Genomic DNA, 14,749 nt, shown 5'->3' on the forward strand with positions numbered 1-14,749 from the left:
AGAGGGACATAGGGAATTTGTTATAGCAAAATTTACATAATTCTGCAATTGAATGTAACAATATTTGAAAAGGCAATCTGATCTGTAAATGTTAATAGGTTAGGACTGTAACATCAAAGATAGTAGGAATCAGAGTATCAAATGTTTTATATGAAGAATGTACTTTGAAAACCTTCCAAAAACATTGTTATTGTACTCTCAGCTTTGATGTTTACTGATTGTCTCACCCACCTCTTGAATACAAACAAGAATTTATTTTGTAAAGGAACCACTTGTAGCAACTTTAGAGCTTTAAAGTTCTCCATGCATGATTTTGTTTAAACGGACTTCAAAGTTTTAATGTGTCATTTGTGATTCAAAGCAAGACAAGAGACTGAGTGAGCTCCAAAATGGTGAGAGAGGATTTCTCAAAGCTGATAAGTCAGTAATTATTTCACATAATCCATATTTACATTGCACTACAGATTATGTCAATAGTTCTGTCCTACACACAAACGCTAGTTACACTTTCAAATTGTCACCCATTAAAAATGCTGCAAACATTACACCAGCAGTTACATAATGTTCAAGCAAACCAGTTCCATATTTTGAATATCCCCTGGATTCATGCCAAAATACAACTTCATGTTTAAAGTTTTGGCTTGTCCATTTGTTGTTTCTCTCTCCAATTCCAAAATAACACAATGTTGTTGCTCTCATATATCTGGAATATTGACTATTTTAGGAAGAAATGGGAAATTGAAAATAATTTTTAATCCAAGGTTAAAAGATGTTTAGTGTAGGCTACATGGAACTAAGCATGTAACTGGTTCAAATTCACCAAAAACTTCGGCATGTCAAACTTTATTTGAAACAGATTTCAAATGTTATTTTTTAAAATTAGGTCTTTGCTTCAACTGTATACATTTACTACTCAAAATAGGTTATCATCTGAACTAAGTAGAATAATATCAGGTTTATTTTGTGTTTTAAGAGTCTACATACCACAAATGAACTGGAGCTCATGTTAAAATTCACTTGAACAGTTAAGTCAAATTAAAGTACTTTGAAAACCATTTTAAAGGGACAATGACCATCATATGAAACTCAGTGGCAGCCTGCCTTTTCATTCCATGTAATGATTTATACATCATTTTAATTCTGGTATTAAATTGGCACTTGAATTATGAGTCACCTGTCTACTTCCATAGCTTTTGAGACTTGACGTTAGTCAAAGAGAATATAAACACAGAACCCCAGAGCTTCATATCTTACCAGGCAGCTATTCACGATAAACATCCTGGCTAGTTAACAATGATAAAGCAATTCTACTACCACAGAAAAAGCTTGCACAGGCTAGCAACATGATCACCTCCAACTTAGCACCAGTGCAGCATCTTGTGTTTCCATAGTAGTGTGAAGCCTGATGATTTGGATAGTATCCTGATCCTTCAATTAAGTGTCCACATGATTGTACGTTTCTCCATCTCTGTAACCTTCCCCATTTATACCATGCCTGCCTCGTACCAAGAACCTCTATCTTTGTCTCTGGTATTTTCAGGACCCAACCTGCCTTTCACAAAATTTCTTTCATTCTTTCATGGAATTTAGCGTTCACCGTTTCAGTCCACCAACGATTCATGAGGGGATTGAACAAAGCATCCATTGATGATGGAAGAGAAAGTAAAATTAAGAAGAAAATGGGTGCATGTAACAGATGTTAGATTGATGCATCATGTGAGAATCAGGTTGAATTTAGAAAGTTGAGAGGAGACGAGAAAAAGTAATAATAAAAGCACAGAGGATATGAGAAGAGATGATTAGCTATCATAAAAGGATAAACAAATATGTTCAGTCAGCACTTAAGTAGTACAAGAATAATACATTAGGGATGTGGAAGCTTTGGAAAAGGTTCAGGGGAGATTGCCTGATACGGAGGGAAGGTCTTATGAGGAAAGGCTGTTTTTGTTCGAAAAAAGAAGGTTGGGAGGTGACTTAATTGAGACATATAAGATAATCAGAGGGTTAGATAGGTTGGACAGTGAGAGCCATTTTCCGCAGATGGTGATGGCTAGCATGAAGGGACATAGCTTTAAATTGAGGGGTGACAGATATAGGACAGCTGTCAGAGATAGTTTCTTTACTCAGAGAGTAGTAGGGGTGTGGAATGCCCTGCCTGGCTGCAACAGATTCACCAAATTTAAGGGTATTTAAATGGTCATTGGATAGCCATATGGATGAAAGTGCAGTAGTGTAGGTCAGACTGGTTCCACAGGTCGGCACAACGTTGAGGGCTGAAGGACCTGTACTGCGCTGTTATGTTCTACGTTCTAAAAAAAAGAATGGGGCCGACAAGAAATCCAAAGGGAGGTACATGCGTGGAAGCAAGAGTCATGGTAATATTTTGCTTCTGTCTTTACCAAGAACAAAATTGTTACAAAGCTATAATGGACAGGGAGGTAGCTGAGTCACTAACTGGGCTAAAGAATGAAAAAAAAGAATAGACGAGAAAAAAAATTGCTGTGTATATGTAGCTGCTAAGTCCCTCAGAACCTGAGTGAAGTTCGAATGCAGATTGCAGCAGCACGGGCCATAAATATTCCAACTGTCAGAGATGGTGTGAAGGTGTCAGTGTTGGACTGGGTGGACAAAATCAGATATCACATGACACCAGGTTATAGCCCAACAGGTTTATTTGAAATCACACAAGATTTCAGAGCACAGCCCCTTCGTCAGGTGCAGCGAGAGAGCAGGGCACACAGACTCAGAGTTTCTAGGCAGAGAGACCAAGGGCTGAGAGATCAAAAAGTCATAAAACTGCTGTGAATGGTGTGTCAGATAATATATCTCTGCAGCTGACTAAGAGTGTTGGACGTAAGGTGTAACCAAGAGGGCAAAATGGGTCAGAAAAGTCATCAGCCGACTGGAGAATTGTAAATGTTACACCCTTGTTCAAAAGGGGATGGAACAATAAGCCCAGAAAATATGGATCAGTAGGAAGTGGGAAAGCTGTTCAAGACAATGGTCCATGACAACTTGAATGGTCACTTGGACAGATGACTTAATTGAAGAAATTCAGTACAGTTTTGTTAAAGGCAAGATCTGTTTAAAACCTGTTTGAGTTTTTTTGGATGATGTAATAGAGATGAATCATGTGGTGAACTTCCACACAACAAAGTGCCACATCAAAGTCAAATCCCATGGGAAAAAATGGGATAAATAAGTTATTCTATATATTATAGTATAATAAATTACATAAATACGAAGGTAACAGAGTGACAGAAGACCGAGTAGTGTTAAACCGTCATTTTTTAATGCTTTAGGCGGTAATGCAATATGGTTAACCAGGGCTCGGAACTAGAACAACCGCTTTTAGCTTTATATATATGTAAATGACCTAAATTGGGAGCCCAGAGCAAAATTTCAAAATTTACAGATAACATAAGGTTTTAATTATTGTAAGCTGTGAGGAAGGCAGTGATCGACTTCAGAACAAAGTCAGACTAGTCAAATGACCAAATACATGTCAGACAAAAATTTTGCACAGAAGTATGAAACTTTTGCAGCATTACAGGGAAAAGATACAGGAACTGTCATGGTTTCAAGTGTCAAATAGCATTTTTTGGTGTTATAGCAATTCTATGATTCCAGAATAAATAAATGGAAAATTGAGGGCTTGTTCCAGAAAACTGATCTTTAGATCAATACATGGACTAAACTCTTGAATAGAATCATGGGGATAATAAACCTGAAATCATTATATCCTTGGGAAGCCTCAAGATCTCCATAATTTTTCATAACTCAACAATGAATCATAAGAATCAAGTTCATCGCTCTTTGTTCTGCTTCTAGTAATGCAATGTCTGAATGCAACATTAAGAACATGGTCTCTGGTTTCCGAACCAGAGGACACAGCTTAAAAATACGGGGTAGACCATTTTAGGACAGAGATAAGGAGAAACTTCTTCACCCAGAGAGTGGTGGTTGTTGTGTGGAACGCTCTGCCCCAGAGGGCAGTGGATGCCCAGTCTCTGGATTCATTTAAGAAAGAGTTGGATAGAGCTCTCAAGGATAGTGGAATCAAGGGTTATGGTGATAAGGCAGGAACAGGATACTGATTAAGGATGATCAGCCATGATCATATTGAATGGTGGTGCAGGCTCGAAGGGTAGAATGGCCTACTCCTGCACCTATTGTCTATTGTCTGCTCTGAACACACTGTAGTTTTAGCAAGACTTCCTCTAACCAGTCTTGTTTTGGCTGTACAGTTCAAAGCTTTATTGGTATTATTGATTTGTGCTTTACATGTTGAACTAATTGAGCATCAACTTGATGAAATCTCATTGACTTTTTTCAATTCAATCCTCAGTTATTTTATCACTATTCATGTAGTATGCATTGCTCACCTTTGATATTTTCTATGCATTCAGAGTCTTATAACTGTTCACAATGAATCTCATATTACTCATGTATTATTAGCAGACAATAGACAATAGGTGCAGGAGTAGGTCATTAAATTATTCTCCTTATGAAGATATCAAATTCAGTTGATAAGTCCAATTGCAGTAGAATCAACATTCCTCTATTTTACTAGGCTGGGCCTCCATGATCCAGCATTCATTCAAATGTTGCTTTGATATAAAGAGCAGCCACTCACCTCTGAAATTCACCTTTTTTCTAAGTCTAAACCAATGCTGCAGTGGGATTTCAAGGCACTGATTCAGGTGGAACACAAACTGAACCTTAAAAAGTGGGATATTGTTGTTTAAGTGAAACTTGATAGAACTATCAATGACACGTTCCATCATTTTGCTGCTAATTGAAAGCAGACTGATATGGTGGTAATTGGCCACACTGGATTTGCAGACAAGATATACTTTTCACATAATCAAATAAATACCAATTTTGCAGCTGTTCTGAAACATAAGTCTTCAGTACTACAACTAAGATGTTTTCAGGACCATAGCCTCTGCCGAGTCCATTGAGCTCAGCCATTTCTCTCTGGATCAAATTTGCTGGAACTTAAGATCTCAGTGATCTAATGAGGAGGTCTATTTGGATCATCAAATTGACAGGTTGGGATAAAGGTGATTGCAAACAAAGTTTTATTTTATAAATTGACATTCCAGCACCCCTCCCCACCAACAACAATAAAGCCAGAGATGTTCACTAAGCCTCCTCCACCATCATTCATGACTGGATGTGGAAAAACGTTCAAGCGTAGATCTGATCCATTGGATGTGGAATCACGTAATTCTACCTACACATGCTGCTTCCAGTTAATGGAAGCTTTGCAGTTTGTGTTTTAGCTGTGCCAGGTTGATACTGCATTTCTAGTTGTGCATTGTGCTGCTATATGTATGTACGCCCTTGGCTTAATGATAATGGGTGAGTGATTGATGTGCCGTTAAAGGTCACCAGTGGAATACAAGCTGCTGCAGCTAAAGGCCCGTTGTCCCATGGTTGCCTAGTTTTGAGCTACTAAATCTAATTCAAATCAATTCTATTTAGCATGACAGTTGTGCCAATTCTTACACAATGCAGGGATGTCCTCAATGTGAAGATGGAACTTCACCTTCACAAGACTGAATGATTTATGCATTAATGAAGAGATGCATTTGCATTGGTAGATTGGTGAGGAGATGACCAAGTAAGCTTTTCATCCTTCTTGATTCTCTCACCATCCACTGCATGACCAATGTGGTTGGTATGTTCTTCAGGACTTGGACACCTCAGACAGTTCTGATGCTATTGAGCCATTGAAGACCTCATCCTTGAGACTTTTAATGCTTTCAGACATTCTGAATATTCATGTCAACTGAAACAATGAAGTGAAACAAGACCATTTCGCTTTATAAGAATGTATAATTTGTTTTTGTCATTCAGTTGTTGAGAAAAATTCCAATTTTGCTGGAAATGGATCAGGAAGATCTGTGAAGAGTTCTGATTCAGCACCTGAGGGAGGGCTGAAGGTGGTAAATAATAGGAGGTATCATTGCCTGTTTTTACCCTGAGTCTTCATGGTGTCTGAAGACAATTGAGGATTTGCAGGGCTATTCCCTTCCGACTGTAAGCCACAGGACCATGATTACTGTTAAGTCTGTCCTACTGGAGGATTAAAAAAATACTTCAGGATGGTAATGGTGGAGTTTGGAAAGCAGACTGTCAGGTCTGATATATAAAGCATGACTGCATCAATCTGTTTCTACCCTGTAGGATAGGTGTCCCAATTTTTGCACAAGTCACAGATATTAGTGAGGATGACTTTCTTGGATTGATTGAGCTTTGTTGTATTCAGTGCTTAAGCTGATTTTGCCTGTTCATCCTGTTTTGTTCTTTCCCATAGTAATTCGATAATGGCTTGTTAAGTCATTCCAGAAAAGTAAACCACATTGTTGTCTGTCTCGATTCATATGTGAGACAGACAGGGCACTCCCAGTAAATTCCTTAATGGACATTGACAAACCAAATTACTTTTTACAACAATGCAGTGATTTCTTGATCACCATTGCTGAAACTACGCTTTTAATTCCAGACTTATTTAACTGATTAAATTTGAATACCCCTAGCTCTATAGTACTGGGATTGGAGCTTTTCACTGGAATCAGCATCAATCTGCTGGATTATTTGTCCAGTAACTTTACCATTAAAGCTACAGATCACTCTGATCCATAAGTAAAGATACAATTGGTACCATCCTACTGTTTCAGATTACCTTGAAGTTGTCCCATTTGGTCATGCAATATTTGTTTTGTAATTTTTATCATTGAGCCATTGCATATCAAATAAATTCGTAAAACTGATGTATTATTTGTACATTTCAAGTAATGTTTTTTTCTTCCCCAGTACTTTTGTTTGAGATGTAAAATAAAGTTTGTTACCCACACCTCATCTCAAAGTAAATCCCTAATCCCCCATTACTCCTGTTCCTTGTTGATCAAAGCTGGTATCTGGTTCCCAAAACATTGATTGCAAGTTCCTCATTCAGGTTTACCAGGTGTTCCAACGCCAACTCCAACCAAGAGTTGCAGTCTTCAAATTTTGTATATTGCCCTTCCTTGCTGCACATTAGAGATAAAGCCATCAACCATTGTGATCTGATGATTTGAAACTCCCTCACTAAATTCCTCTACCTAGCTACACGTCTCTGCACGGTCCTAAACCTCATCTGAGCTCATCTTCTGATCCACTCTGTCTTCGCCTAAAATTCTCTAGTTCTCTTTCTAACTCCAGCTTCAGCTTTGTTCCTCTCCCCACTGTTCCCAACCTATTTTGGATGTTTTGCTGTTGATACAAGGGATAGATTCTTGTTCATGGAATTGGCAAAACAAAATTAAATGGTGTTAAAGTAGCCTTGGTTTAAGTGGGCAGGTAAGTAATTTGCAAAAGAAATAAATGTGAGGTGAGAATTCTTTTTTTCTACATGGTGAATAGTTTGGGGCTTAAATGAAGTACAGTGGAGGCAGGTTCTTTTGAGGCACTCAAGGACATTGTTTCCAATTAAATAATTATCCAATGTGCAAAATTACAGGGGGAAAATAGGAGATTAGTATTAAGTTAAAATGCTCAAGGAGCTGATACAGATGCAATGGACTGAATACCTCCTTCTGTAACATAACAATTCAGTGCTTCTGTGACAGAGCAGAGCTGTGTCTTCTAGGGCCTTTTAGCCTGAAAGGCCCAGATTTACAGAGAGTCCATTGCATAGGTGCAGGCTCACCTTCCTCAGTTTGAACAGCTGCAGACTCTGGGACCACAAACAGAGGAGGAGTGGACAGGCAAAGTTTTTCTGGTGGGTACTGAGAAGAAGCTGTCACAGTGCCTGCTGTTTCTCCTCTTTCCTGCGGGAGCTTGCTGGCATTACTCTGTCCCACTGAGAGGAAGGGGCACCTGGAGTGAGGGTGAAGGTGAGGACCTCGGGCATTTCTTCCTCCACCAGTTGTGGTCAGTGACGTCAGGCAATCCTCTAGCCACCCGAGTTCTTTCTGCCCTGCATTGGGCTGTTGTACCTGGAATGTGAGAGAAGAAAGGACTGAATGAGTTAAAAGTATTCAGAATAACTTTTAGTGCTGGTACAAGTTGTACAAAGGTGGTGATGTGTCCCAGAGATTGAGTTGCAGCACGGAAACCATGGAGCGTTAATTGTGTCAAGAAGGTGTTTGGGGGCAGGAGGGGTGAAATTGTATAAGTGATAAATTTTCATGCAATAGTGAAAGTGGCAAAGCATGACTCTTGGTAGGTCGTGGGCACAGTAGCAGAGATAGAGTTAGTGTGAGGCAGCAAAGAGGAGAGTCTGGCATTTACCATTGTTGAATGAAGAAGATCATGGTCCTTCCTGTGGCACTGCTGGACATTTGTGTGCAGTTTTGGTCTCCTTATCTGAGGAAGGATGTCGTGGCTGTTGAGGAAATGCAAGGAAGGTTTACCAGACTGATTCCTGGGATGTAACAGAATTAGACATGGCAGGTGCAGAAACGATGCTTTTAATAATCAGGGGTCACTGTGTAAAGACAATGAGTACGCTTTTAGGACAGAGAGGGGATTCTTTGCTACAGGAAACCTTTTGAGGCCAAAACATTGTATGGTTTCAAGAAGAAGTTAGAAATACTTCTTTTGACTGAAAGGATTCAAAAGATATGGGAAGAAAGAGAGAACAGGGTACTGAGTTGGATGATCAGCCATGATCATATTGAATGGTTAGAGCAGACTCAAAGGCTGAATGGCCTACCCCTGCTCCTTTTTTGTTCTTTCAGACTGTAGATACAGCACTGACCCAAGTAGCCACTGCGGATCAGGCTGCCAGTGTCTGGTGATGCAGCCTTCTCTGCCAGTCCTCCAGGAAGAGGACAGCTTGCCTCTGGACCATCTTATCCAGCATGACCTCCCTATCCCTTTTGGAGAATCATGTTCAGAATGACTGGCCGTCACTGAATAGGGCAGCCTCAGAGTGCCAATGCTCACCTGGGTACACAGCAACTAGTTAAATATAGCAAAGGTGTCAGGGTGCTGATTTTCGGTTTTTTTATTTTGCATTCATTTATGCATTTATCTATGTTGGTTAATCATACAACTGGGATAGGGTGATCCATATTTGAAACATTAAACATGACAGTTACCTCCTCAGACACTTTCTTAACCTTTGAATGTTTTGAACGTTCCGTGTACACTCTGTTTTCTTACGGTATAGGTGATTTTTATTTTTAAAAACCTTAAAAAATGGAACAACAAATCATACCTTAAATAGACTTTATTGACTTGATTAGCCTTCTGAATGTTCGTGATATGTGAATTTACTAATATTTCAGGTTGTGCCCTGGAATTTGACAACACATGCCTCCGGCAGCATGGAAGACTGTAGGATGTTGACCTTATCACGATATAGAATTTATTTAATATAGGTTCTGCACTATTGAATGGCTAAATTAATAGCTTTCTTTCTTCAGTTCTTTGCCTTGACCATCAAGAAAGTTTTCTTTGCTTTTGCAATGTTCTTTCAACAAAATCAAATATACATTGTCTCTACAATGTCCGGTATGAATTATTGAAAATATTTAATTATATCTTTGTAAAACCACAAATGACACTTGTCTTGGTGGACTCATTTTAATTGTTGACAGAAACTTTAGCAAGCTTTGGTTTCGCCTTTGATCATTTGTAGTGTATTATCTTCAATAACTCAGTGCATTACTTCAGAATATAACAGTGTCCATAATTTGTTTGTTTTACTATGCAGCAGGACTTTCAATACACCACACTTATATTCTTTAATCAGGACCTATATCCTGAGAGAATATTTGATTCTACTGCCTGAAAAGTCAGAAAAAAAGGCCCGAGTCTTTCTCATTGAACCAATTATTTTTGTATTTCAGCAAACCAAGAAAACTACAGAGTGAAAATTGATTTTTTTTCTTGTGCTCATAAACAAAACAGAACAGAAACTTAATTAAATACATATCATAGCAAAAACAAAGAAAAATGTTTATTAAACTATTAATATTTGGAAGGAAAATACACTGGAGCTAATGGTGACACAATTGCACAGCACTTACATGGTTTGACTTTTGATCAAGCTCCTACCATAATATGTGTGCTTTAATCACAGACCAAAGCCTGGTCTCTTAGAAAACTAATTAAACTGATTCTAGAATGTTACCAACATAGGTATAGGGTAATGTGATTGCCTGTTTAGCCCAGTTACTAGTGCTGTTTTCTGAGGTAAAAGGTTGTAGGTTCAAATCCCAATGCAGAATTTGAGAATTAAAGGCAGGCGAGATAGAAGGAGGAAGTGTGTGTATGATAAGGTCACACAAACAGCAATAGCCAGATCATCTGTTTTAGAAGTTGGGTCATCTTTGATGAAGCACTGGAAGAGGGAATTGTTGGAAGTGTTGTAATTTGTCTGTTTATGTCGACATTAAATATCCTTTTGTACTATTTGGTAAAACAGGTACTTGTTGTGGAATTCCAGTAAACATACTTCGCTAGCCAATACCAGGCAAATGCATGAATTTATACTTTATCTCATTCTTATTGAGGGACTTTGCTACATTTGAAACAACAATACTGTGAAAAACAATTATTGCATGCAAATGCTTTAAACAGTACTGACTGACACACATAGGGTGATCCATAGACATAAATTTATTTTTTTGAATATCATTCAAATTGTCACATCAATGTTCCTTTTGCAAAATATTTGACAATTACATTTTTTCCATACTTTCTGAATTGTAAAAAGTAATTGTGGCAGAATTATTTTCTATGCCTTGTTGAACCTGCCTTAGTAAGTGTAACTGTAGCCGGTCATATGCTTAAAAGCACATTTTTCACTGTCACAACCTATTGCATATAACAAGGCTTTATTATTTAGTTTACCCATTCCTATCCACCAATGGCTACAACGTTTTTTTTGCTTCAAGTTTTATTTTGAAGTGAGGATATAACTGAAACAGTTGGAATTTCCACTTGTATCACTTACATAAAAGAATGCATAAGGCATAGGAAATGAATCTGAGAAGTTCAAAACACATTTCATTCATACTGTCAAAACCAAAATCAGCAAATAGCTTCAGGCAGGTCAACCTGTAAAAATATGTGCTTTGGAATGGTGAAACCAATCACTTATGTGGCTGAGAGAGATGTGTCAGGAGGGAGCTCTGCTGTAAAGGAAAAAATGCTGATAGTTATTTATTTAAGTTTGGTTTAACTCCAGAGTGATGACAGGTTTAGTCAGCAGAAGTGCTTTGCTGTACACAGACTGATTACAAGGTATAGCCCTATGATGCTCTCAGCATTGGGAGTCATATATATATAATTTGATGTTGCATTCGGTGCACTAAACTGTGATATAATCCTTTCCATTAGCCCTAAAGAACCACTGTCAATGACTGGATTCTTCAATATTCAAAGTGCATGGTACCAGAGCATAAGTCTATTTCATGGCAATAATTGTACATTTGGAATATTCCCTTTACATTCATTTGTTGTATATTTTTGCTGTCATTCCAGGCACAAATACATTACTACATCTCCATTTTCTTCTTTTGACCTCTCTTCAGGGTTCAGTATTCTTGCAAAAGTCATAAGACCACCTATTTGTCCCTTCTCACTTCTCCCAACTCCTCACTCCAACTCCTAACCCCAAAATTATTATTTCTCTGTTGTCTCCCTTTCCTGCTGCCATCCAGGCATCAGTCCCCCTGAGTATGTCCGAAGCCAAACTTTGCATCTTTGCTGTGTTCTCTGATGAGTGTAATAAAGCACCCACTTTTACCTGTTTATGAACAGCAACTTTGCTTACTGATATTCCTACTCAGTGAATTCATCTAACAGTTAATCAAAAACTCTTTGATGCCAATCTGTGCTTTCACTGTAGAGTATTCACTCACATGACCAGAACCATTGTAATCCACAATCTGTAGACAATTGCAGCAATGTGACAGCATTTTGACTCATTGCTGGCATCACCTTGCACTTACTGACATTAAAGTGTTAGCAGTCTATGGAACAGGCTTTGAAGAAGGTGGCTTCTTGTACATTTAGTCTGGGACAGCAAAATTCAGTGACCCAGCAGCTTTGGCGGGGTTGCACATATCCATTGATCGGGACATTACACTGATGACAGAGAAGTGCATCAACTGTCCACTTTGGCACAATTTGCTAACACTGCTTCCTTTGCTACTGGAAGAGTAAAGGGCCAATTGCCAAAAATGACATGATTTAGGATTGAAAGCTACTTTTCAGTACAAAACACAAGTACAAGCTGTATGGAGGAAAATCACAAATGTGCTCATTACAGTCATTGTAACAAGCTGAAAATGCTGAAGTTAAACTATGTGAGATGAGGTAAAGCAGATCTACTTTAATTGGAGGAAGGCTAATTTTGACAGTATTAGGCAATAACTTTCAAAAGCTGATTGGGGGCAGATGTTTGCAGGTAAAGGGACAGCTAGAAAATGGGAAGCCTTCAGAAATGAGATAATGAGAATCCAGAGAAAGTATATTCCTGTTAGTGTGAAAGGAAAGGCTAGTAGGTATAGGGAATGCTGGATGACTAAAGAAATTGAGGATTTGATGAAGAAAAAGAAGGAAGCATATGTCAGGCATAGACAGGATAGATTGAGTGAATCCTTAAAAGAGAATAAAGGCAGTAGGAGTTTACTTAAGTAGGAAATCAAGAGGGCAAAAAGGGGTCATGAGATAGTTTTAGCAAATAGGGTCAAGGACAATCAAAAGGTTTTTACAAATTCATTAAGGATAAAAGGGTAACGAGGGAGAGCATAGGGCCCCTCAAAGATCAGCAAGGCGGCCTTAGTGTGGAGCTGCAGGAGATGGGGGAGATACTAAACAAGTATTTTGCTTCAGTGTTTACTGTGGAGAAGGACATGGGAGGTATAGAATGTAGGGAAACATCTTGAAAATTGTCTATATTATAGAGGAGGAAGTGTTGGATATCTTGAAATGCATAAGAGTAGATAAATCCCCAGGACCTGATCAGGTGTACCCTAGAACCCTGCAGGAAGCTCGGGAGGTGATTGCTGAGCCCCTTGCTGAGTTATTTGTATCATTGTTAGTCACAGGTGAGGTGCTAGAAGACTGGAGGTTGGTTAACGTGGTGCCACTGTTTAAGAAAGATGGTAAGGACAAGCCAGGGAAATATAGATCAGTGAGCCTAATGTCAGTGGTGGGCAAGTTGTTGGAGGGAATCCTTAGGGACAGGATGTACGTGTATTTGGAAAGAACATTCCTGAAGAAGAGCTCATGCCTGAAATGTCAATTCTCCTGCTCGTTGGATGCTGCCTGACCTGCTGCGCTTTTCCAGCAACATATTTTCAGCTCTGATCTCCAACATCTGCAGTCCTCACTTTCTCCTAGTGTATTTGGAAAGGCAAGGACTGATTAGGGATAGTTAACATGGCTTTGTGCATGGGAAATCATGTCTCTCAAACTTGATTGAGTTTTTTGAAGAAGTAACAAAGAGGATTGATGAGGGCTGAGTGGTGGACGTGATCTATACGGACTTCAGTAAGGCGTTTGACAATGTTACCCATGGGAGACTGATTAGCAAGATTAGATCTCATGGAATACATGGAGAACTAGCCATTTGGTACAGAACTGGCTTACAGGTAGAAGACAGAGGGTTGTGGTGGAGGGTTCTTTTTCAGATTGGAGATCTGTGACCAGTGACCAGTGGATGCCATAAGGATCAGTGTTGGGTCCACTATGGTTCATCATTTATATAAACGATTTGGATGTGAACATAGGAGGTATAGTTAGAAAGTTTGCAGATGACACCAAAATTGGAGGTCTAGTGGACAGCGAAGAGGGTTATCTCAGATTGCAACGGATCTTGATCAGGTGGGAAAATGGGCTGAGGAGTGGCAGATGGGTTTTAATTTAGATAAATGTGAGGCACTGCATTTTAGGAAAGCAAATCTTAGCAGGACTTAATGGTAAGGTTCTAGGGAGTGTTGCTGAACAAAGAGACCTTGGAGTGCAGGTTCATAGCTCCTTGAAAGTGGAGTCGCAGGTAGATAGGATAGTGAATTTGGTATGATTTCCTTTATTGGTCAGAGTATTGAGTACAGGAGTTGGGAGGTCATGTTGCGGCTGTACAGGACATTGGTTCGTCCACTTTTGGAATATTGCGTGTAATTCTGGTCTCCTTCCTATTGGAAGGATGTTGTGAAACTTGAAAGAATTTAGAAAGCATTTACAGGGACATTGCCAGGGTTGGAGTATTTGAGCTATAGGGAGAGGTTGAATGGGCTGGGGAGTTTTCCCTGGAGCGTCAGAGACTGAGGGGTGACCTTATAGAGGTTTATAAAATCATGAGGGGCATGGAGAGAATAAATAGACAAAGCATTTTCCCTGGGATTAGTGAGTTCAGAACTAGAGGATATAGGTTTAGGGTGAGACGGAAAAGATATAAAGAGCCCTAAGGGGCAACGTTTTCACTCAGCAGGTGGTGCGTGTATAGAATGAGCTGCAGGAGAAAGTGTTGGAGGCTGGTACAATTGCAGCATTTAAAAGGCATCTGGATGGATGCATGAACAGGAAGGGTTTAGAGGGATATGGGCTGGGTGCTGGCAAGTAGGTCTGGATTAGGTTGGGATATCTGGTCGGCTTGGTCGAGTTGGACCGAAGGGTCTGTTTCCATGCTGTACGGCTCCATGACTCTATGATTCTACTCTTGCATATATTTCTGGTGAAGATATGGCACAAATTAAGCTGAAAGATCCTGTGCTTGCTCGGAAGTTCTTATCAAAAC

The sequence above is a fragment of the Chiloscyllium plagiosum genome, chromosome 13, assembly GCF_004010195.1.
Source record: "Chiloscyllium plagiosum isolate BGI_BamShark_2017 chromosome 13, ASM401019v2, whole genome shotgun sequence".
NCBI classification, from domain to species: Eukaryota; Metazoa; Chordata; class Chondrichthyes; order Orectolobiformes; family Hemiscylliidae; genus Chiloscyllium; species Chiloscyllium plagiosum.